The sequence below is a fragment of the Halyomorpha halys genome, unplaced genomic scaffold, assembly GCF_000696795.3.
Source record: "Halyomorpha halys isolate HHAL.00 unplaced genomic scaffold, Hhal_1.1 Scaffold309.1, whole genome shotgun sequence".
NCBI lineage: Eukaryota > Metazoa > Arthropoda > Insecta > Hemiptera > Pentatomidae > Halyomorpha > Halyomorpha halys.
The window spans coordinates 57,284-80,012 of NW_027115271.1; the positions used below are offsets into that span (position 1 = coordinate 57,284).

The 22,729-nt window shown below is 30.9% G+C and overlaps 1 protein-coding gene across 2 annotated transcripts in view; it reads left to right on the forward strand.

Moving 5' to 3' along the window:
• Nucleotides 1–1,544: 1,544 nt before the first annotated feature.
• The window catches only part of LOC106681102 (uncharacterized), a 66,231-nt gene continuing 45,046 nt past the window's right edge, over nt 1,545–22,729 (forward strand). The window contains exon 1 of one of the 2 annotated variants that reach the window (XM_014421258.2): nt 1,545–1,700. The gene's annotated coding sequence lies outside the window, so the exon portion shown is untranslated. The remainder of the gene's footprint in view (nt 1,701–22,729) is intronic. The other variant, XM_014421259.2, reaches the window with a different exon arrangement.

Below are 22,729 nucleotides of genomic sequence, written 5' to 3' on the forward strand. Positions count from 1 at the left end.
GGATTTGAGCTTAACGAACCATTTAAACGGAGTTGTATCCATAAACTTAAATCAACTTGAAATAAACAAAATAATACAAATCCATTAATTTAATGGATCCATATCCATTATTTTTTTTATTTTATTATTTTTTTTTTAATTTTATAATTTTGTAAATATTTCTTCTCCCCCTCTATTATGTATATTGTCATTTATTGTGTACCTAATCTTAATAATATTTTTTTTGTTTACTTTAAAATTATTTTCGTTATTATGTGACTTACTACACTGCCATCCCCACTCCTCCCAATACAAACGGTTCACTCTGACTTTGACTCCCGTCAAAACAGATATGAAATCTATCTCATTCATATCCATTTGATTTTATTCTATATCCTTTTCATCTCTTAATTTGTACTTTCTTTAATATTTCTTCTCTTATTTTATCTCTTATCTTTCTGTTACTATTACCGTTTTCATTTATTGTTAATAACCTTTAATTTTTCTTATTAAATTTTACGTTTCACTGTATACCCCTGTTATTTTCCACTGTTTTTTTTCTTTGTAACTATGTCAAGTGTTTGTATCTTTTTTAGCCCTGACGAAGCCCTGAAACGTGGGGCGAAACATTGGCTCAAATATAATAGTACACCCATTTACTGTTTGAGTTTTATTTGACTGCACCCGGACCATATTCCATTCATTACAAATCCATTACTTATTCATTAGGAGAAGATGGTCGGGGGTCAATATACAGTCATCAAAGATATAACTTATTTATTTGTAACGACGTTTCGATCGTTTCAGGACTCCTTCGGGGCTGAAAATACGAAACGAGATAACAACGTTAATTCAGAGAAACATAAAAATAAAAGAAAATAATAACATAAGAACTTGTAAATATACATAGCAATAAATTAAGTAGATAGTAGTTGATACTAATAGAAGATAAAATATAACATTGTAGAGATAAGAATTATATAAATAAATGAAAATTTATGAATTTTATAATTTATTTGAACCCTCTCTGTTTTTTAATATATTTTTTATTGTTTCTTTTGTACAATTCATAACTGTACAATACTATATTCTGTCTTCTATTAAAATCAACTACTATCTATTCTATTTATTACTATGAATATTTTCAAGTTTATTTGTTGTTTTCTTTTATTTTTATGTCTCTAAAAGACCAGGAAGAAGGGAAAAAAAGGGCGGAGAAGCATGGTTTGAGTGGCCAAAGATCTACAGTCTGTACAGCCCACCGAAAAAAAAACTTTATAATAACCAGATTTACATGGCTGGTTGATATGTATTGTTTTTTTAATTCTATTAATTTTTAAATTGACTTGTTTTTATTTATGGCCTTTCCTATTTTAATCTATTTTCTGCTAATTATCTCTGATCATTTTAACTATTGAATTAATTAACTAACCATTGGTAATAATTAACAAAAGCTATTTGACATGAATACTTCTGAATTAAACTTAAACGTAAACCTTGGTTTACAAGTAATATTATTTATATTTATTTACCATATCGATTGCAAATAAAAATACCTTTTTGACTATTTTTTTTGAGGAATTAAAAAAATTACGGTCTTACAGTATTTTTGTGCATATGTTTTATTAAATTAACAATCGCCTAAATGTAAAGTTTCAGTGTAGTGTCTATAAATGAAAACTTCAAAAAAATTGATAGTTTCTTTTTGATCTCCTGATTTGGTGAGTTTTTGAAGTAATAATATATCTTGATTAATTTAAGTTTTTATTGTGTTAGTTTGAAAATCGCTAGCATAAATTTTATGTATTTTACATAAGTTGCCGCTCAAGCGTTACTGTAATACACGAAGAGAGATTTAATTTCGTTTACAATAAAAGGACAGGTGGAGTATCACAAACTATTTCGAAAAGAGTAAAAAAAAATAATGTTCTTACTAACCTAAAATCGTGTTTTGGTCGGATTGAAAAGATGTTCTGTTATATAAATCGATATGTTGTGTATATAACCTTCCGCACTGATGTTATTTGCTTTATCATTCAACTAAACATACTTTGATGTTCAAGTTCATTTGAACCAAAGATGCTTTAATTAATTAATTTATGTTCACCTTAATTGAAAATTTTTACATTAACATTGACGTTAAATAAGCTATGGACAAAGTTCCCAAAATATTTTCAGTCATCCACACGTTGTCAGAGGATGGTATGAGCCTACTTACTATCCTTCGAAGCATATGTGAATCCAAAAAGGCCACGCCCACGGTGCTTAGGCTTAATGTCCGCTATTGTAATTTAAACTGAAACCGATTGGTTTCAACCAAGACTATGAGCAAGTGATTGGCTCATAGTCTTCCCCTACTCCTCTCCGAGCACATAAGGCATTCTTTTCGGCTTCACTTTTCCTCTCAGCACACCCTCTCCATTATACTCCTTCCTCCTAGGTTTTGCATATATTTATTTCTGTTATTTACTAGCAATGCCCAACAGGTTAACCTGAGTTAAATTTGGATTATATACGCCCTTGTCGTTACACAATAAGTAACTGTAGAATTTCCTAAATTTGAAACCGAAAAGGTGGGCCATATGCATGGGCGTAGGCAGGATTTCGCCTAGAGGGCAGCAGGTCTCAGCCCATACGTATACATATGCACCCCATACATAAATACATACAATACACACAATGAGGAGGTTTGCTATGAGAGCACCCGCATTCTGGGATTGCTGCTAAAAATATTAACCACCTTAATAAAATATTGTCGCCTTCTTTGATTTATTCACAACAAACACTCTGAGATTATTAAAATGTCAAACTGTAAGTTTGGGAAGAATAAAATATAAAAAAAAATTCTTTTTCATATGTTTCTCCCCATTATTTTTAGAGATAAGAATATAAGGAATAATAGAGATAATTGAATCTTACCTTTTTACCGAAGAATCGGCATATATTCATCTTATCCCTTCAAAGGTGGGGTTGTGACCCGTGAAGATGTTAATCTTCCTGATTATACCATGTTTACAGAAAGGAATTATCTATCTAATAAGTTCATTATTTTATTTCTTTTTTTTTTCTTGGGCCCCAAAAATCTGGGGGGGGGAAGCCGCGGCTCCCGTCTCGGCTTCCGTCTGCCTCCACCCATGGCCATATGGTGAAAACCGGAGACGTGGCAGAAGAGTAGGGGCCAATCACTTACCTTGTTTTTCTTTGTAAATTAAAAGGGGGGACATTTCTATAAACCTTAACATAAATCTGAGCTCCAAAGGCGTTGTCAACTTATCTCTTTTCGGCTTCACTTTTCAAAGAAAAGTAAGGTAAAGCTTAATTTTTTTCAGATAGTTTGACGTTTATGGTTACTGCTGCTTTCTTATGTGTTATTAAGTCTAAATTCTTCTTTAATGTGCTCTTATAAATAATGCAGCGCCAGAAAGGCGCGATTTTGAAATAAACTTAACTACAGTGTTCTCTTTCATGACTTAAAGTGGTTAATATAAGGATCTTCTTATACACATCCAAAGCCACTCTAAATTTGGATATGAATTGAGCTGGAGTTGGAGAAGTGCAATTTCAAAGCCTTAGCATTTTATTATTTCTTTCTCATTGTTTGCAATTTTTAACAATTTAACCTCCCCCCCCCCCATGCCTTAAAAATTAAGTAAGAAAATCGAAATATTATTTGCGAGTTGAGCTGGTATTGGAGAAATACCTTTAAAGTTATAAATATTTTTTTTCACAACATTTTTTCGTGATTTTTAAGCATCGACGAAACAATTATATTTACCAAATAAAAAAAATTGTCAGTCTTGGGTAATGAAACATCTGAAAATGAATTATTGTATTAAACTTTTATTAATGATGATCGTGCGTTTTCGCTTATAGCTGAAGGTAGGAAATATTAGTTCCGAAATAATGATGATAATAATTAGAATAGAACAGCCATTTCCTTAATTCCTTAAGATAATTTCAGTAGAAATATTTTTAGATTGTAGGAGAATAGTCCGGGTGTCGGTCAATAAAAGTATCAAAATAGTAAAAGAGAACTATTTATTGTAAATCAACGTTTCGCCCCACCTTGCAGGGCTTCGTCAAGGCTAAATGAAAAAAACGAGAAACAAACATTTTAGAATTAACAAAACATTAAAATAAAAAAAATTTCAAAACAATTGTTATGTTTACGTATACAGAAAACAATAATAATAAGAATTTAAGAACATATACATGTAGATGTAAAAAGTAGAACAGATAGATGAAGTAAATATGGTATAGGTGAGGTTAAGTAATATGTAAGTGTGTGATGTATAGTAATATACCATATCTTACTTTACCTATCTGTTTTTTACCTTTTTACCATACTTATAATTCATTTTAACGAGTAGTCTCCTACAATTTATTTGCCAAGATATATATTTAGAACTTCGATCACACCTGGTTATATTTATTAGTAACTTGTTTCCAGCCCACCTACATGTATATTTCCTTATATTATTATTATTAATTTTTTTTTATACTTTATAAACTTAACAATTCTTTTGAAATGTTTTTATTTTGTTTAAGTTTTTTTTATTCTAAAATGTTTGTATCTTGTATTTTCATTTAGCCCTAAAGAAGCCCTGAAAAGTGGGGCGAAACGTTGATAAACAATAAATAGTTCTCCATTACAATTTTGGTACATTTATGGACCGCCATCTATACTCCTACAATCTACTTCATACGGTCAACTATCTTCTTTCTATGGGAATATTTTTGGGCTGCAATAGGGGAGTATGGATATATGGTTAGCAGTAGGATATAGCTATAGGAGGAAATACGTTGGAACAGGTTGGTAGGTTTACGTATTTAGGTTCTACGGTAATTAGAAAAACGAAATTGATGCGTAATAAAAACAAGGTTGAAGGGTGGAAATGCTTGTTATTTTTCAAATTTACAAAACTGTTATCCATTATGGATGTTAGACGTGACTTCTTACACAATGAGATAAACAGCGCCTTCAGGTTTTCAAAATATTACGGGAAATATTCGGACTAAAGAAGGATAAATTAAATGAAGTATTTAGAAGACCACACAACGCTGTATTAAGAGAACTATACCTGTTAATTGTAATTAAGGTTATTGCATTGCGAGTACAAGATGTGCGTGTACGGTTGTAGTGGTTAGTAACGAACGGATTCCTAAAATGTTAATAGACACTGAATTGACCGGTAAACGTCCGAAGGGTAGGCCGAAACATAGATGTTAAAACTGATTTAGTAGAATTAGGTTTGGAGGAGCGTTGCTGAATAGATGTACGTTGAGGGTATAGGCACCATCGGGTTTGTTAGGTTTTTATTATTATTTAGGCATTTTCCTTATTCTCGGTTTTTCACTGGAAGTTGCACCTACCCCCGGTCAAGAGTGAGGCTAGAAAAGTTAATTTTTACTTTTTTAGCCTCACTCTTGACTATGCTCTGACTATGCTCTCAGTCCTGAGGAACGCGGCTTTCTGCATTAGTTCCAGGATATTTAACGACAAAGCCAGATCCTTAATGCTCTCCATCTCGTCTCTGGGATCAGACCATTGGTTGAGATAATCTAGTAATGCACCTTGACTTTCTCAGGCTTGTAGAGTTATCTTAATTCCTCTCTAGATGCTGATATTTCCGAATTTTTTCGGCTACCATCTTGTGAAGGTTGTCATCCAATAGTACGCCTATTTCTATGATATTTGCATATTTTCCTCTCGTAGAGATCAGCAAAATATCAGGCTAATTACGAGGAATGGTGCGATCGGTAATGATGGTCTGGTCTCAATAGAACTTGATATCCAGCCTATCAATGATCGCTTGTGGGCTGTTCTTGAAGTAATAGTACAAAAGCCCAAGAGGAGAAAAAAGGCAGTTATCTCACACCAATTTTTGATTACTTTAATGAAAACTATGTATAATTACTAGTCAAAATTGATGAGTCTGCCAAGTATAGGTAGGGGGAATAAAAAATGGCGGCTGTTTCAAAGCGATAAAAAAACAGTTTTATTCATTCGGAGCTCTATATCTTAAAAAGTAGGAACAACACACGAAAACGTAAGAGAACGTAATTTAAAGAAGAGTAAATTTGCTAAAATATGAGCCCTATTAGAGTTATTTACGTTAGATAGTTTTCGAGATATAGCTTTTTAAAAAGCAACATTTCATAAAAATGTTGTATGGGACGTACTAAAACATCAGTAGTTAGTTAATTTATTTTGAAAATTTTATATCTCAAAAACTATTTGATGTACAGATGTCTATTAGCACTCAAATTAAAGCTAGTTTAATGAGCTATAAAGTAGTTTATTGTGTTTATTTTCGTAGGAGTAATAGTTTACATGAAAATGGTTTGCTAAAATAAATTGATTTATAGTTGGACAAATTTTTATTTCCCAAATTACATACTACCCCTACGAAGATAAGAGTCATAAGCTACTTTATAGTAAGTTAAATTTCCTTTATTTTGAGTGTTGGCAGACATATGTGCGTCTTATGGATATAGAGATATATTTTTTCAAAAATCCAACATTTTATACGAACAACAAGAAATTAACATTTTGTGAGTATTGATAATCATTGATATCATCACCCCCCTCTCTTACTTCCATTTCAACACGCCACACAAAATCAATTTTTTTTTTAGTTGAAGAACCTCTCCGTAAAGAATTTTAAAAGGATAGAAAATACTGACTGAGCTCTTCTGCTTTACGATCTTTTAGTTTTCATGTTATTTAAAGATTCTGCATAAAAACTTTAGTTCTTCTCAAAGCATCATTTTCTTTTTTATATATAATTTTATCACTTCTTAGAGACTGGTTTTATTGTTTAAACAAAATAATGCATATCCTCCAAGTTAAGCCTTCAACATTCTTTTTCATTGCCTTGTATGTGCTACGTTTCGGCCAATCCTTAAGGACAATCTTTAATATAAGTTTACGCCTCACATCCAAAAATCAAGAACTTTTTTCAGGCCATTCTGCCCAGGTAAGTAATCAAATTAACCAATTTTTCAATTTTCCATACAATTTTAAAACTTTTTGTAACAGATTTAATTTAATTAACATGTAATAAGTGAGTAGTAATATTGTTAAGTTGAATGTAACTTAAACTTTTAAAATTGAATGGAAAATTAACAAAATCCAATAATTTGACTAAATTTATTGACCTGAGCAAAATAGCCTGCAAAAAATTTTTATTTAAGGTATAATTTATATTTAAGATTGTACATGAGGATGGCCAGATTGGCCGAAACGTTGGCAATTTATAGTAACAATATAGAGTGTTTTAGACTTAGCTTGAATACAAATTATTTTGTTTAAACAATAAATCCAATTTCAAAAAAGTGATAAAATTACATATAAAATAGAAAATAACACTGAGAGAAGATTTAAATTTCTTTAAAGTGAGCAGTGACGTTTTTTTAGCTCAGTATACTTTTTCAACACTTTTCTTTAAAGATAAAAACTCGAGAAAAATATATGTATACGGGAGTGAATTGATTTCGTGATCTAGTGAAGTGGTAAGAGTGTGAGAGGTAACGCAGATCAATTCTAGAAGAAAAATTTTTATATTGTAATTAGAGAGCAAGATCTAAGTGTAGCTTAACAAACCTGGCAGAGTCGGTCCGATTGAGTGAGTTTCTATCCTCATATTTTACTATTACAAAATTATTCCAACTAGAATTGACTTGGGAAATAACTGTTCTATTCTAATCATTATTATTTATTTAAACAATATCATTTTCTGTTTATTCCTATGAAATACCGGTAGATTCCTGGCTAATGATCGCTCTGTTTGTAGTGGAACCTCAAATCCTCTCATCCTATTTAGCAGTAGGGGACGCCCACAAGGGGATCAATGCCAATCAGTATGGATGTAAATAGATTTCAATATTGTTAGTTATACTGGAAGATATTGAATTATATGAGTAAATTATTGCAATCATATAATTATTAATTTTTTTTTTTGTAATATTACATTTTTCTATGTTTCTGAAAATGGAAACATTTACGATAGAGATCATTCACACCATATGTACAAATATATAACTAAAATGATAACAAAATAAGAAATATAATTTTAATCATTATTATCGCATATACATTTTAATTTATTATCTGATAATGTTGCACTAAGTGCACACTAGGACAAAGCCTGAAAAGAAAAGAAACTGCATGTCGATTTCGAGTATTACAGCACTTACTAGACAAACGGTCTAAACTTCCAATTCATAACAAAAGACTGATCTACATGGATGTAATAAGGCCAATCTGAACAAACGGAGTTGAGCTTTAGGGCTCCACTAAACCTTCGAATTCCTCTCGTATTCAATCCTTACAATCCAAAATCCTCAATGCTCCTTACTTTGTCACAAATGAAATCATACATAAAGACCTTAATGTTTCATATGTAACCGATCTATTCCGAACCTGATATCATTCCTCCCATTAAAACTCTGTAACCACCCAAACCCACTAGTTCTAACTTTGCATCCTCTTCCATTCCTAACAATCATCCGAGGCCCCTGAAAAGAAGATGGCCACGAGACCTTTTATACCTTAGCAGGTAAGTCATTTAGAGTGCTGCCAAAGGTTGTTCTCTACACGCCAATATCACTCTATTATAATTGAGATCAAATTTACTGACTGTATATAAATTTTAATAAATATATTTAATAAATAATAAAATTTATATCATTTAATACACAATCAATTATCTTATACTCCTCAAGTACTTGAATTTCCTTTACGACTGACGTTTACTCGTGTTGTTCAAGATCCCTTTTTCTTTGAACACTTGAGCCGTGGGAATCAATGAAGTTTGTTAAATTGTTAGCGCCAGTTTGTTTAACAGACTGCTTACGATCAGTTCCAGCCTACAACGTCTGCTCGGTAATTTAATTAACTTGGTAATTGAATTTGAAAAAACAAAAAGGTCATTTGAATGAGCGGAAATTCCATTCCCGCTCATTCGACTCGGATCCGTTCCGTTCCTATAATTGTCTGCAGAATGTTTTAAGATTGACAATGAGATAGCTTTTGAAAGTTACCAGACCTCGGAGTCTCGTTCTGGAATTATTACTAAATTTTACAAAGTTCTAATCTTGTTAACAGTAATACAGAAAATGTAAAAGATAAAAAAATAGGCGTGATGTTATCGTAACATGGTGGGAAATATCTAGGTAATGATAGTACATAGGCATCGAACTTCTGGTCCTCTAAATTTTATTAGTAATAGTATTACTAATAAATGACTTAATAATAAAAGAATAAATATTCCTGCGTGATATTCACGTCTTTTATTGTTTGTTAGTGTTTTTTTGGAATCTAATCCTATTTTAAAATAATAAACCTTCCATTTTATTCCGACTAAGCTTTATAAAAATAGGGTATTCTCTTAGTACAATAGTGCAGTAGAAGAAGAAGTCGGTTATATCTTGTTTTAATTTTTTTTTTTTAAACTTCCACCTATAATGACTAGTCAAAATTTATGAGTCAGCCTAGAATAGTTAGAGGGACACGAAATGCCGGCTGTTTCAAAATGTTAAAAAACAATTAATAATAAGGATTGGATGCGGGAGGAATTTGATGGTTTGGTTACGCCCCAGAGATCAATTCCATATGCCAAAGTTGGTCTGATTATCGTAGTGTATACTATTTTTTTGTAGTGAATGGGAAGCTTAGAGCGTTTGTCAAGTAAGTGTTGTAGCAATCGGAATCTACGAACAGTTTCTTGTCGTTTCATTCTTGTGTGTAGATTCCAAGTAAGTCTCTTGTCAAGATCCAATCTTGTCCTAAGTATCGAATCTGTTCAACAGGCGTTAGTGGAGTGTTTAGAAAGGATACTGTAGGACAGGAGAGTAGAGTAAAGGTGATCTGATGGGATTTGTCAGGATTTATTTTGATTCTCCAGTTTTGACACCATTCTTCAATAGATGTTATGTGTGTCTGTAGTGTTTGTGATGCATTAGTTGGATCGTTGTTTACAGACAGTATACATGTGTCATCAGCGTATGTTGTTAGGACTTTAGTAGCGTATGTTGTTAGGACTTTAGTTAGGGTGGGTTGGGATGTCTGCTGTATAAACCGTATAAAGGAAGGGATCTAAGATACTACCTTAAGTAACACCGGAAGACTGAGAAAAGTGAGATGAGTAGGCTAGGTTATGATTTACTTTAAAGGTTCTATCAGTGAGGTATGAGCGGATTATAAGGAAATGAGTAGGGGGCAGGAATTGACGAGGTTCATACAGTAGACCTGGATGCCAGACTCGATCAAAAGCTTGTTCAACATCGAGGAAGACTCCCATGCAGTACATACCGCGCTCCAATTTGGAAAATATCACATCAACCACTTGATGACTCTGTTGTATGGTAGAATGACATGTTCTAAATCCAACCTGGTGGTCAGGAATAACATGATATGAGTCAAGGATTGTATAGAGGCGTTTTAATAAGAGTTTTGTCCATAATGGGCAGGAGTGAAACAGGATGGCAGGAAGATGGATATTCAAGTGGCTTGGAGGCTTTGGAAAACATTTTTATTTAGGCAAATAACATGAAAATTACTACTCCAACGAAGATAAGTATCATAAAATACTTTGTAACAAATTAAACTTTAATTAGAGTGTTATTAGATATCTGTACTAGGGACGTGACCCGTGTGGGTTGTGGCTTAGGCCCCAAAGCGCTCGGTTAGGAACGTTGTGGGTTCAATTCCCATCTGGGGCAGTTAATATTTATTTTTCGGTGGTTGCGAGAGATGAATCTTGACACTTCAACCTTGGTTAGTACCCGGCGACAACTCAGGTAGCCGCCAGGGGTTGGCAAAAAGAACCACTAGGCCCACTTGCCGGACTTGTTTCCCTCACCAGATAAGTAGTATCATACCAGATATGTACTGTATGATTGATGGTTCTTGAGATAAAGTTATATATTCTCTTGAAAGAGAGGATGTGTCCCAAGAAGGCTCTCGAATCTTCAGGAATGATCTTATTTAACAGAATAAATAATAATTATATATAAAATAGCTGTTTGTTTTTTTTTAAATCAATGACAACTTCTTCCGTACTTCTTAGGCTATTAAAACACATTATTGGATACCTGTTCTCTGTACTAAACCAACTATATAATATATTTATAGATTATAAATATATTCTATATCATACATTTAATATGGGTTGGAGCTTAGAGAATGCGGTGATTGTTTTATAGTCGGGAAGGTAGAAGTACTGCTACTATAGCGTACAGATGTCAATTAACACTTTAGCGCTACATAGTCTAATGTTATATAAACTATTTTATGAATCTTCGTAGAAGTAGTTGTTTTCATGATTTCCCACAAACAATTCGCTAACTACTGATATTTCATGAAATGTTGCTTTTTAAAACTGTATTTTGCGATCCATTAAACGTAAAGAGTTCTGCTAGGGGTAACTCTTAAGCCAATTTACTCTAGTTTTAATGATGTTCTATTTAGTATCCTAGTGTTGCAGGTAGTTTCAAAGAAATAGAACTTCGAATGAAGAAATATATTTTTTCAACTTTTTGAATCAGCTACTATTTTGTATTCCCATAGGTATATTTGGCTGACTCATCAATATTTACTATTAACCAATAGTAATAATATTAATCAATATTACTAATACCTAGTTTTAATAAAAGTAATAAAAAATGTGAGTTAGATACCCTCCTTATACTCTTGAAAATCCTCACCTATCTCTGATGACTTTTGAAACAGTGCCAAAAAATATAATCTTCAATAAAATATAATATAGATTTTAATTGACTATAGGGTACTTTTAATTTTTATATTGTACGGTTTGTTTGAAGTTCTAAAAATTTTTGGTATAGTTCTGCCAAGTATAATTAAGGGTAAGTAAAAAATAGTGCCTGATTCAAAACGTTAAAAAAAAAATTCATTTGAAGCTCCATATCGTTAAAGGTAGCCACAATAGATGTCTGTCATTACTAAAATTACAGCTAGTTGAATGAACCATAATGTAGTACATAAAGTTTATCTTTGTAGGGGTAGTAGATTTTATGTTGAATATGCATATATGCATATGAAATTTCGTCCGAACGACTCAAAATCAATTTATTTTAGCAAAAATAATGAAAACAACTACTCCTACGAAGATAAGTGATGTAAATTACTGAGTAAAACATTAAACTAGCTTTAATTTGAGAGCTGACAGATATCTGTACGTATCATTGTTCCTGGGATAAAGATTTTCCACAATAAATTCACTAACTACTAATTTTTTAGCACATTTTCCATAAAATATGATTTCCAAAAAACTGTTTCTTTGGAACTATTGAACATTCTGCAGGGGCTCATATTCTAGCAAATTTACTCTACTTTAAATATGACCTATTTAGTTATCTACTAGTGTTGCAAGTAGTTTTAAAGATATGGAACTCCGAATGGAAAAATATTGTTTTGTTTTTTTTACTTTTTTAATTTTGTATTTAAATATAAAATAGTTATTAAAAAAACTTTTATAACTAGGTATAGTTAATAGTAAATATTGATGAGTCAGCCAAGTATATCTAGAGAAATACAAAATGGAAGTTGATTCAAAAAGTTAAAAAAAAAAAAAATCCATTTGGAGTTCTATACCTTTGGAACTACCTTTTCCTTTTGAAACTATTTTTCTCTTGCACTGTAGCCTCTGTATCACTGTAGTCAACTCTGTGGTTTATGGACCTCCTGAGGTTCACCCAGCCTCTTAAAGTATATACCCTTAATTGGGGAAAATTATAGTTGTTGAGCTTGATCATGAAAAAATCACCTCCTTGTTTAACCGTTAAAAATGGGAGTTGAAATATCTTCATTTTTGATCACTATGAGCAACATTTACATTTTAACTTTCAATTGAACTCTAGGTTAATTTCTAGAGAACCTTTCAAACTAAAAGCTAATAATATCTCTTAATAGATAGCAATAAGCGACTTAAATCATCTATGGCATATTAATAGCTGTTTTTAGAGTTTAAAAGGGCCCGGAGACTGCCTAGACTGTTCCCCACCGATCCTATAATAAATGACTAATTAAAATTTAAATATATTTTGCCTGGTAAGCCCGCCGTAATTAGGGAGGGGGCGATGAGGGAGGGTGAGGGTGGGGAGCCTGTGATTATAGTGACGGATTAGTGTTGCTCCCTGCCCTAGTTCCACTTTTTTATTTATGAGAATTTTCTTCTCTCGCCTTTATTAAAAACGAAAAATAAAGAAAATCTACAATATTAAATTTATTTTCCCTTTTTATTCCATCATATTTAAAAATAATTTTAGATTTCAGTAGGAAAAACGAAATTGATGAAAAACAAAGTCGAGGTTAAAGGCGGGGAATGCTCGTTATTTTTTAATTTTGAAATTAAAAGCGCACGCTTTGCGCTTTCTGTCCAGCTAAAGCTTTAGAATTTAGTAACTTTAGAATTTACCCAACTATTATGCTACCACACTTCTTTACGTGAGCGAAATGTGGCATCCAACATAATAGTGCAAGAGCTCGGTGGAAAAAAGCTATTTCACCTCAATTTTTGAATTACCTTATTGAAAATTAAGTATAATTACAAGTGAAAATTGATGAATCTGCCAAGTATAGTACATACATAATAAATAGGATATTCAATAGTTTGTTCCTTCTTTTATATAATAAGCAAGTTCAAATAAATGTATAAAATGTTTTGATAGTAAACCGACACCGTTATCTCCTAGTTTGTACGATTATGGTCCGGCATGAGGCAACCAACCAGCTAAAACGTGAACTATTACTGCCATCAGGCAAACACCATAAATTAATATTTGAAGTATTTCTTGTATATTTTAAAGTCACTCATATAGTGTATTGTATTGCTCATAAATGTATTATTTAAATTAATAAATATTACAATAAAATCTTCTGATCCACTAAAAGCTAATAGTGCAAGAGCTCGGTGGAAAAAAGCTATTTCGCCTCAATTTTTTAATTACTTTAATGAAAATTAATTATAATTACAAGTGAAAATTCATGAATCTGCCAAGTATAGCTTGGGTTTATACAAAATTGTGGCTGTTTCAATACAAAAAACTATATTAATTTTCCATTTGGAGCTCTATTTCTTTAAAACCACCAACATTACTATAAAGCCTAATAAAACATAATTTAAATTGGAAGAAGGTCGTTTGAAGTAGATCGTAGGATAGCTCGGGTGACGGTTAATAAAGGTATCAAAATAGTAAAAGTATACTAATTATTGTTAACCAATGTTTTGCCCCACTTTACTGGGTTGAAAGAAAATACAAGATACAAACATTGTAGAACTGAAAGAACATTAAAATAACATATCTTATTAATTTTTAATTTATAAGAAACCTTACCCTTCCTAAGGGTAGGCGGTAGAAGTGGGGAAATTTTCTACCTGACTTTCTGTTTTACCTCAGTTGTCGTCTCTGTTTTAATCTGGCAGATATCTTCCCCATTTGTCCATTTGTTATTTTTATTAATTTTCTTAATATCTACCTTCTACATATTACTTACCTCACCTATTCCATACTTAATTCATCTGTCTGTTCTACCTTTTACACCTACATATTTATATTTCTAACTATTTCTAACGAGTATTCTTATACAATTTATTAGTCTAAATCTGTATTTAAAACGTTCTGTCACACGTTGCATTTATTAGTAACAAGTTTCTAGTCCACTTACTTGTTGTATACTTATATTATTATTGTTATTTCTTTTTTATATACTTTATAAACATAGCAATTGAAAGAAAATGCAAGATACAAACATTATAGAACTGAAAGAACATTAGAATAACATATCTTATTAATTTTTAATTTATAAGAAATCTTACCCTTCCTAAGGGTAGGCGGCAGAAGTGGGGAAATTGTCTACCTGACTTTCTGTTTAACTTAGTCGTCGTCTCTTTTTTAATCTGGCATTTGTTCGTTTGTTATTTTTATTAATTTTCTTAATATCTCCCTTTTACATATTACTTACCTCACCTATGCTATACTTAATTCATCTGTCTGTTCTACCTTTTACACCTACATATTAATATTTCTAACTATTTCTAACGAGTATTCTTATACAATTTATTAGTCTAAATCTGTATTAAAAACGTTTTATCACACGTTGCATTTATTAGTAACAAGTTTCTAATCCACCTACTTGTATACTTATATTATTATTGTTATTTCTTTTTTATATACTTTATAAACATAGCAATTGAAAGAAAATACAAGATACAAACATTGTAGAACTGAAAGAACATTAAAATAACATATCTTATTAATTTTTAATTTATAAGAAATCTTACCCTTCCTAAGGGTAGGCGGTAGAAGTGGGGAAATTTTCTACCTGACTTTATAAACATAGCAGTTGTTTTGAAATGTTTTTTTATTTTAATGTTCTGTCAATTCTATAATGTTTGTATCTTGTTTTTTTTCATTTAGCCCATCAAAGTGGGGCGAAACGTTAGTTAAAAATAAATAGTTTTCATTTACTATTGTGAAACCTTTATTGAAAACCATCCGGACTATCTTCCTACAAACATAATTTAAAGTAGAGTAAATTGTCAAAAATATGAGCCCTAGTAAAACTTTTTGCGTTCTACATTTCCCGAGATATAGTTTTTTTTATTTTTAAAATAACATTTCATGAGACATACAAATGTCTATTAGCACTCAAATCAAACTTAGTTTATTGTACTATAGAGTAGCATTAGACTTATTCATCTTAGGAATATTAGTTTTCATGTTATTTACTAAAATAAATTAACAAAATGATGATTTCTAGCTGTTCGTATAAAACATTGATTTATGAAAAAAAATATTTCTCAGGAACCATATGACGTACAGATGTCAGTTAGCACCCAAATTAAAGCTAGTTGAATCTACTTTAATGCAGTTTTTAACGTTTATCTTTGTAGGAGTAGTAGTTTTTATGATATTTCCCAAAATAAATTGATAAATCATAATCATGAGAGTTAAATAGAATGACATAAAGTAAATAATTTTACAACATGGAATTAATAAAATTAAAGTGATGAAAGAAATGGAAAATAAAATGTATAAGTAGGTGAAATAATATAATTAAAAAAAAAACATTTTTTTTTCACATATAGCTTCATATTTTTCTTCATATCCAATATTATGGTTACACATTTCATTTGTTTCATATTTTTTTTTTCTCTCAATTTTATATTTTCTTTCCATAATTTTAATTTTAAATTATTAATAAACTAAAATAATCATATTTCTTTGCATTATATAACTTCAAATTATTATTTTATTTCCTTAATTATGTTATTTTTTCATACTTATTCTATATTACCTATATATATTCCACTTCTTTCATCACTTTAATTTTATTAATTCCATTTAGTACAATTATTTACTTTATGTCATTCTGTTTATATTTTTTTTTCTGTATTTATTAGTTATTATCTTGTTCTTATCTTAGCCCTGATGAAGGCTAGAAATTCTGGCCGAAACGTTGGCACGATTAAATAAGTTATTTCGACTTATTTGTATTATATTTTGACCGCACCTCCCAACCGCATCTTCTTCTCGTATTAATTGACAAATTATAGTTTTCTATGTGTTTGGGAAACAATTTTGATTATTAAAAACTAAATTTCTACAGTTTATAAAATTCTGTGCAGAATTTATTATGGGAATTCTTTCTGTGAGGGTAGTAATTTTTATGTTATTTGCATTTGAATTTCATTTTGCATATGATATTTTATTTTAACAACAAGAAATCACTTTAATTTATCAAATATTATGAAAACTAATGAAATATTTCATTAAATGTAATTTTTTAAAAAATTGTATCCCAGAAACCATTGAACGTATGCAGCTCTGTTAGTGTTCATATTTGAGTAAATTTACTATATTTTCAATGATATTCTATTATGTTTTCTAATGTTGTAGGTAGTTTCTAAGATGTGAAGCTTGGAATAATTTTTTTTTTTTAACGTTTTGAAACAGCTGATATTTTTTAATTTTTCCATACTATACTTGGCAGACTCATCAGCTTTGACCAGAAATTATACATAGTTTTCATTAAAGTAATAAAAAATTGGGGTGAAATAACTAGAATTTTTTATTATTAAAAATAAGATATTATGTAAAATATTAGGAACGAAAGATGAGTTGATCAGAGTACTTTAAAAGGTTACACTACGCCGTACTGCAAGACTTTTTTTTACTTTCACTTACCTATATGTAGTATATAAAGTAAGGGAAAGTATTGAGATCGTACAAAATTTCGAATTCAAGTTTTCGAATGAAACAAATGTTTTGAGATCCTTGAGTCCAAATAATGAAGTTTGCAAAATGTTCTACGTGTCTGTGGGTGAACAATCTTGCTCGAAAAGAAAAGTCATAAGAAATTCAAATTACATAGTTTATAACCGCAAATATTGACTTATCCTTAGTTATATGTTTATCGTTTATAGTTGCCCACGCTCAGCAGAGAAGGGGGTGAGTTAAAGGAAAATAATAAATATAATCTCAAAAGGAAAAAAAAGATAAAACAATAAAGAATTACTCTTTAGGCGTCACGTTATTTTTTCTTGGACATAACGAAACCCCGAACCATTATGCCCACAATATAGCTAAAATATACCACTATATAAACAATTGTTGAATATGACCACTGGCGAATACCTTTACATGTAGATAACAGAAAACCTTGGGGTGTTACCTACCCACCTGTTCAATTATCTTAATATTCCGTGAACAACAACAAAAGCAACATAAGTAAATTAACAAGTTGAAAGCAGAGAAAAAACAGCAGAACTATATGTACAAAAGTTTAATAATAAGAAGAAATATACATAGAGAGAATGAAAAAGGAAAAAAAAATTCTTATCAATTAATAAAACAATTAAAACTTATAGGTTGACTTAACCTTAACTTAAATGGTTAACCTTAATAACTATATTTACATCATTATCCAAAAGAGTATAAAAGTGAATATAAAATAAAATTTAGTTCAAACCCCACGTAGTCCTTGGGTGCACTCCTGGCCGAACATAAGGTAGTCCGATATTTCCTTTCCGGTCACCGTCTCACCACTCCAGAATTATAGAGATGTAATCTCTAATGATGTAATGCCGCAACTTTCCTATCCAAGACGTGCTGAAGATTCGTTGCTACGCACTCCACTATATCTCCACTTCTAATGTTAACGACCGTCTGTTGAAGTAAAACAACATAATTTTGAAAAAAAAAAAAACATATATGACAACATTTCTCATACGGTGATATTCCGGTTCAAACAGTAAAGACAGAGAGCCTTTAAACTATTACCACTTCACATTTAACAATCGTAACGTGTTCAAAAATCAAACTGTCACCTTCACAAAACCAAAACCCACTTGTCTGAACTTACGTGTTCCAAAATCAAAACTGTTGCCTTCACAAAAACCAAAACCCACCTGTCAGAACATATCGCTCGTGTTTTTTTTTTCCCATGACAACCGTAACACCTCTTGTCTACACAGATCTAGCCAGCGTATTTAATTCCCCACATTCACGTAACAAGTTGTTGAAAGGAATATGGTCCGGGTGCGGTCAAAAAAACTCAAATAGTAGAATTATACTATTTTATTGAGCCAACGTTTCGCCCCACGTTGCAGGGCTTCGTCAGGGCTAAAAAAAGATACAAACACATATTACTAGTGTTTGTATCTTGAGGGTCCCGTGTGTTTTGTGACATACTGTAAGATTATTGATTGACCGTGTGTAAAGATGAAAGGAATATGGTCCGGGTGCGGTCAAAAAAACTCAAATAGTAGAATTCTACAAAACAACAAGTTGTTGTTTTTACACCTCTCACTAGGCCGGTTAATCAAAATGATCGACACTATTTAAAAAAATATATAAAATACATACTGAAAAAATAAGTATTCGACGAATTTATTATGGTAAATCTTCATCTCAAGATCCGTAAGACGTTCAGATGTCTATTAGTACTCAAATGAAAGGTAGTTTAATGTGTTTTACAGCAGTTTATGACGTTAATCTTCACAGAAGTAGTAGTTTTCATAATTGTCCACAAATATTCACTAACTACTGATTTTTGAGTACATTTTTTATAAAAATTTTCTTTATAAAAAGCTATATCTCGGGAACTATTGAACGCCAATACCTCTAGTAGGAAACATATTTTAGAAAATTTGCACTTTATTAAATAATGAATGTGGTTGTGGTTAAATAATTAAACGCTGGTGGAGAATAGAGAAAAATACATTTAAAATAAAACAGAGAAACTATACCGGTAGACTTTAAAATCAGGTTCAGTCGAATCGATCTGTTGTCAAAGACCAGACTTAGGAGGGTAGGTCAGTGGTTGCCCTTATTGTTGGTGATAGAGATGCGCGTTACCATGTTGACGTTTCGGCAGTCTCGCCTATATAAAGTTTTGGTTTAAGTTAAGAATATGATAATTGTAGATTTCGTGTGCATTATATGTAGTTTAAGCGTGATTTTGGCGCCCGAACGTCACGCTGAGCGTTGTTACCAACTTAGTACAAGGTCAGAGGTCGCATCGGTTACCAGGTCACACTGTGATTCCTGGAAATGCGCAATTCGTTGACCTCAGATGGTCAGTGTAGAACTATAACTATAGTATATATATTATTTTTTTGTAATAATTATCATTATTTATTATTTCTAAATCAAACACGAATATCAGAAAATATATATTGCTTTATATTATAATGGATGATTGACTGTATGTAATTTAGATGGAGGTGATTCAGGCGCGTTCAAGAATTACAAACATACTTCTCAACTATTTATTAATTCACAACGTTTCAACTTACAATACAAGTCATCAGTAGAATTAAATAAAAAGATAAAAATTAGATAAAGCTGGTCTAAGAGTACAGAGCGATGTAAAAATAAAACAGATATAATATGAAAAGAGATAGAATCTTTCTTGATTAATCAATAGTATTGTTTGATAATATGTATGAGAAAACATATCCATGAGAAATGGAGAGAGATCTCCACCTCATTTCTTATTTCTATGTTAATAAATTTTAATATTCATCATAAAATTCCTTACAATTCTTGTTTATAAAAGGAAGAAAGTCTGAGTGCGGTAAAGAAAAAAAAAGTAATAAAAAACAAATTTTAGTTAAGCTATTTATTGTGAGTCAACGTTTTGCCCCACTTTGCAGGGCTTCATCAGGGCTAAAAAAGATACAAAAATAATAAAACAATGTAAAAGAATGGATAACATAAAATAAAAGTAAACTAAGGTATGGTTATGTGTAATTTAAAATATGTGAAAATTTATATAAAAATGAGCAACATAAATTAAAGAAAATAAAAAAAGATGTCCAGATAAAAGTATAAAAGAACAAGAATTATAAAAAGGTATTGAAAATACGATGAAAACGGAAGAATGAAAAAATAAAGTAGACACTAAAAGACGGAGAATAAGGGAAATAGGAATAGAATAAAGATCAAGAAGAAAATTAGTAATGAATAAAATAAGACCCTTGAATTTTCTCTTATTCTTATTCTCCCTATTTCGCGTCTTACAGTGTTTACTGTATTTTTATATATATTTTTCATTCTACTAGGGAAAGATGTTTGGGGGTGCGGTCAAAATATAACACACATAAGTTGAAATAACTTATTTAATCGTGCAAACATTTCGGCCAGAATTTCTAGCCTTCATAGGCCTAAGAACAGAACAAGATAACAACCAATTATTACAGAAAATATAAACAGAATGACATAAAGTAAATAATTGTACAGAATAGAATTAATGTGATGAAAGAAGTGGAAAATACAATTTATATATATAGGTAGTTTAATAAGTAGGTAAAATAACATAACTAAGAAAATAAAATAAAAATTTGAAGTTATATAACACAAAGAAATATGAATATTTTAGTTTAATAATAATAATAATGATTTAAAAATTAAAATTATGGAAAGAAAAAATAAAATTAAGAGAGAGAAAATATATGTAACCATAACATTAGATAAAGAGGCAAACTAAGAGTTAGTTTAACAAAAGAACTGAATAGAAAAAAATAAAATAAAAAATTGAAAAGAACAATAATAATATATGGTGAACGTAACTTAACAAGAACAAAACAATTATCTCTTTATTATTTATGTTGACCATATATTATTGTTGTTGTTTTCAATCTTTTACTCCATAACTATGGGGAGTGGGGTGATAGTGGTAAATCATTGTGCTACTCTACGGATCCAGGTTTGAATACGACTGTTACAGATAATTTTTTATTTGGTTCCTATTGTGAGTCAACCCTGTTGGTCGGAGAGCCCTTCAAAGTCCACCCAACCTCATAAACTCATAAACCCTTCTTCTACAAAGTACTGCACCATACCCTTCATCCGCTGTAGATAGCGGTAGATTTATTTTTCATACTCTGTCACTAACGAAATAAATTCATACTTTCTCACTCTGTTAATCCAAATCCAACTTACCTACAACTGTTAGAAAGCTTAATTACCACTCTTCCAAGCCATATAGTTATCTTCTGTTTGACTTATAGGCGAAGTGGTTTCAAATAAAGAAAACATTCTCAAGCGTTTAATTTTATTTATATATATATATATATTTTTTTTTTTTATTCCTATGGAATTTAGCATTTAAGGGTTTCTTTAGGTGCGAAAAACAAATATTTTATTTTACAATTTTATTCATCCATAAAAAAAATATTTTATTGCACTTTAAAAGATCAATCGATACGGGCCGTCAGTAGTTCAGTGGTTGGGCAGTCTTACCATCCTGAGATCTATTGGCGGTGCCGGTTCGAGTTCAACCTGGGTTGTCGTTGTCTTTTTTCATTGAGTGGTGGTCCCGTAAAATGAAAAAAATTCGACCCCTAACCATGGTGAAAATAATGAGAATACAAATAAATAAATTTATATCTGTTAGTATGGAAAAAAAAATCAGTCTATTTAAATTATTTTATTACTTTGCTCATATAATGGCGTAGTGGGGTAATAATATACCAATCGATTAGTATTCATCCTCGATGTAAACATATTGTCAATTGTGTTAAATGAGTTTAAAAAAACTTTTTCGATTAAATCGACTGACTGCAAACTCCATTGCAAAATAATGAAAAATTTCAATTTTTCTTCTAACTTTAATTGGAAACGTTCTGATGATTTTTATTAAATTCGGTTTACCAATACACAAGGTTTTATCTTTAACTTTTTAATATAAAATAAAGTAATGAAAATTTTAATTTCCTGACTACTAATACCATAAACAAAGATTGCCTCTGTATTTATTCATTGCTATCCCGGGAATAGGTTCATCTAGCCGGTAGCTGCTTCTTAAACTTAATCCGGCCAAAATTAGGATAAACTCGTTTGCAAGTCCCCGTTTAATAAAGATGGGAGGGGATAGAGCTAACTAATCCAAGATTACAAGAGTGCAGCTCTAATATTGCCCAAATTGCAAGATAAGGTCCAAGGTCCCTCGACCAACTCTTTTTTACTCTCTCCCTTAAACGTGCTTATATTATTTTATTTTTTACTATCTCGTTACCCTCCGCCTCCCTGCCTCTTGTCTCTTGATAAGGCATCTTTAGAACCTCTCTGGAAAAGCTCATCTGTTCTGTAGAAAATTATCTCTAAATAACGACTGCCTTCTCGATTGAGAAATTAAAGTTTGAATTAGCCTGGTTTTCGTTAATAAATGAATTAATATTTCTATATTTAGTAAGAATTATATTAAATTAAATTAATTTGA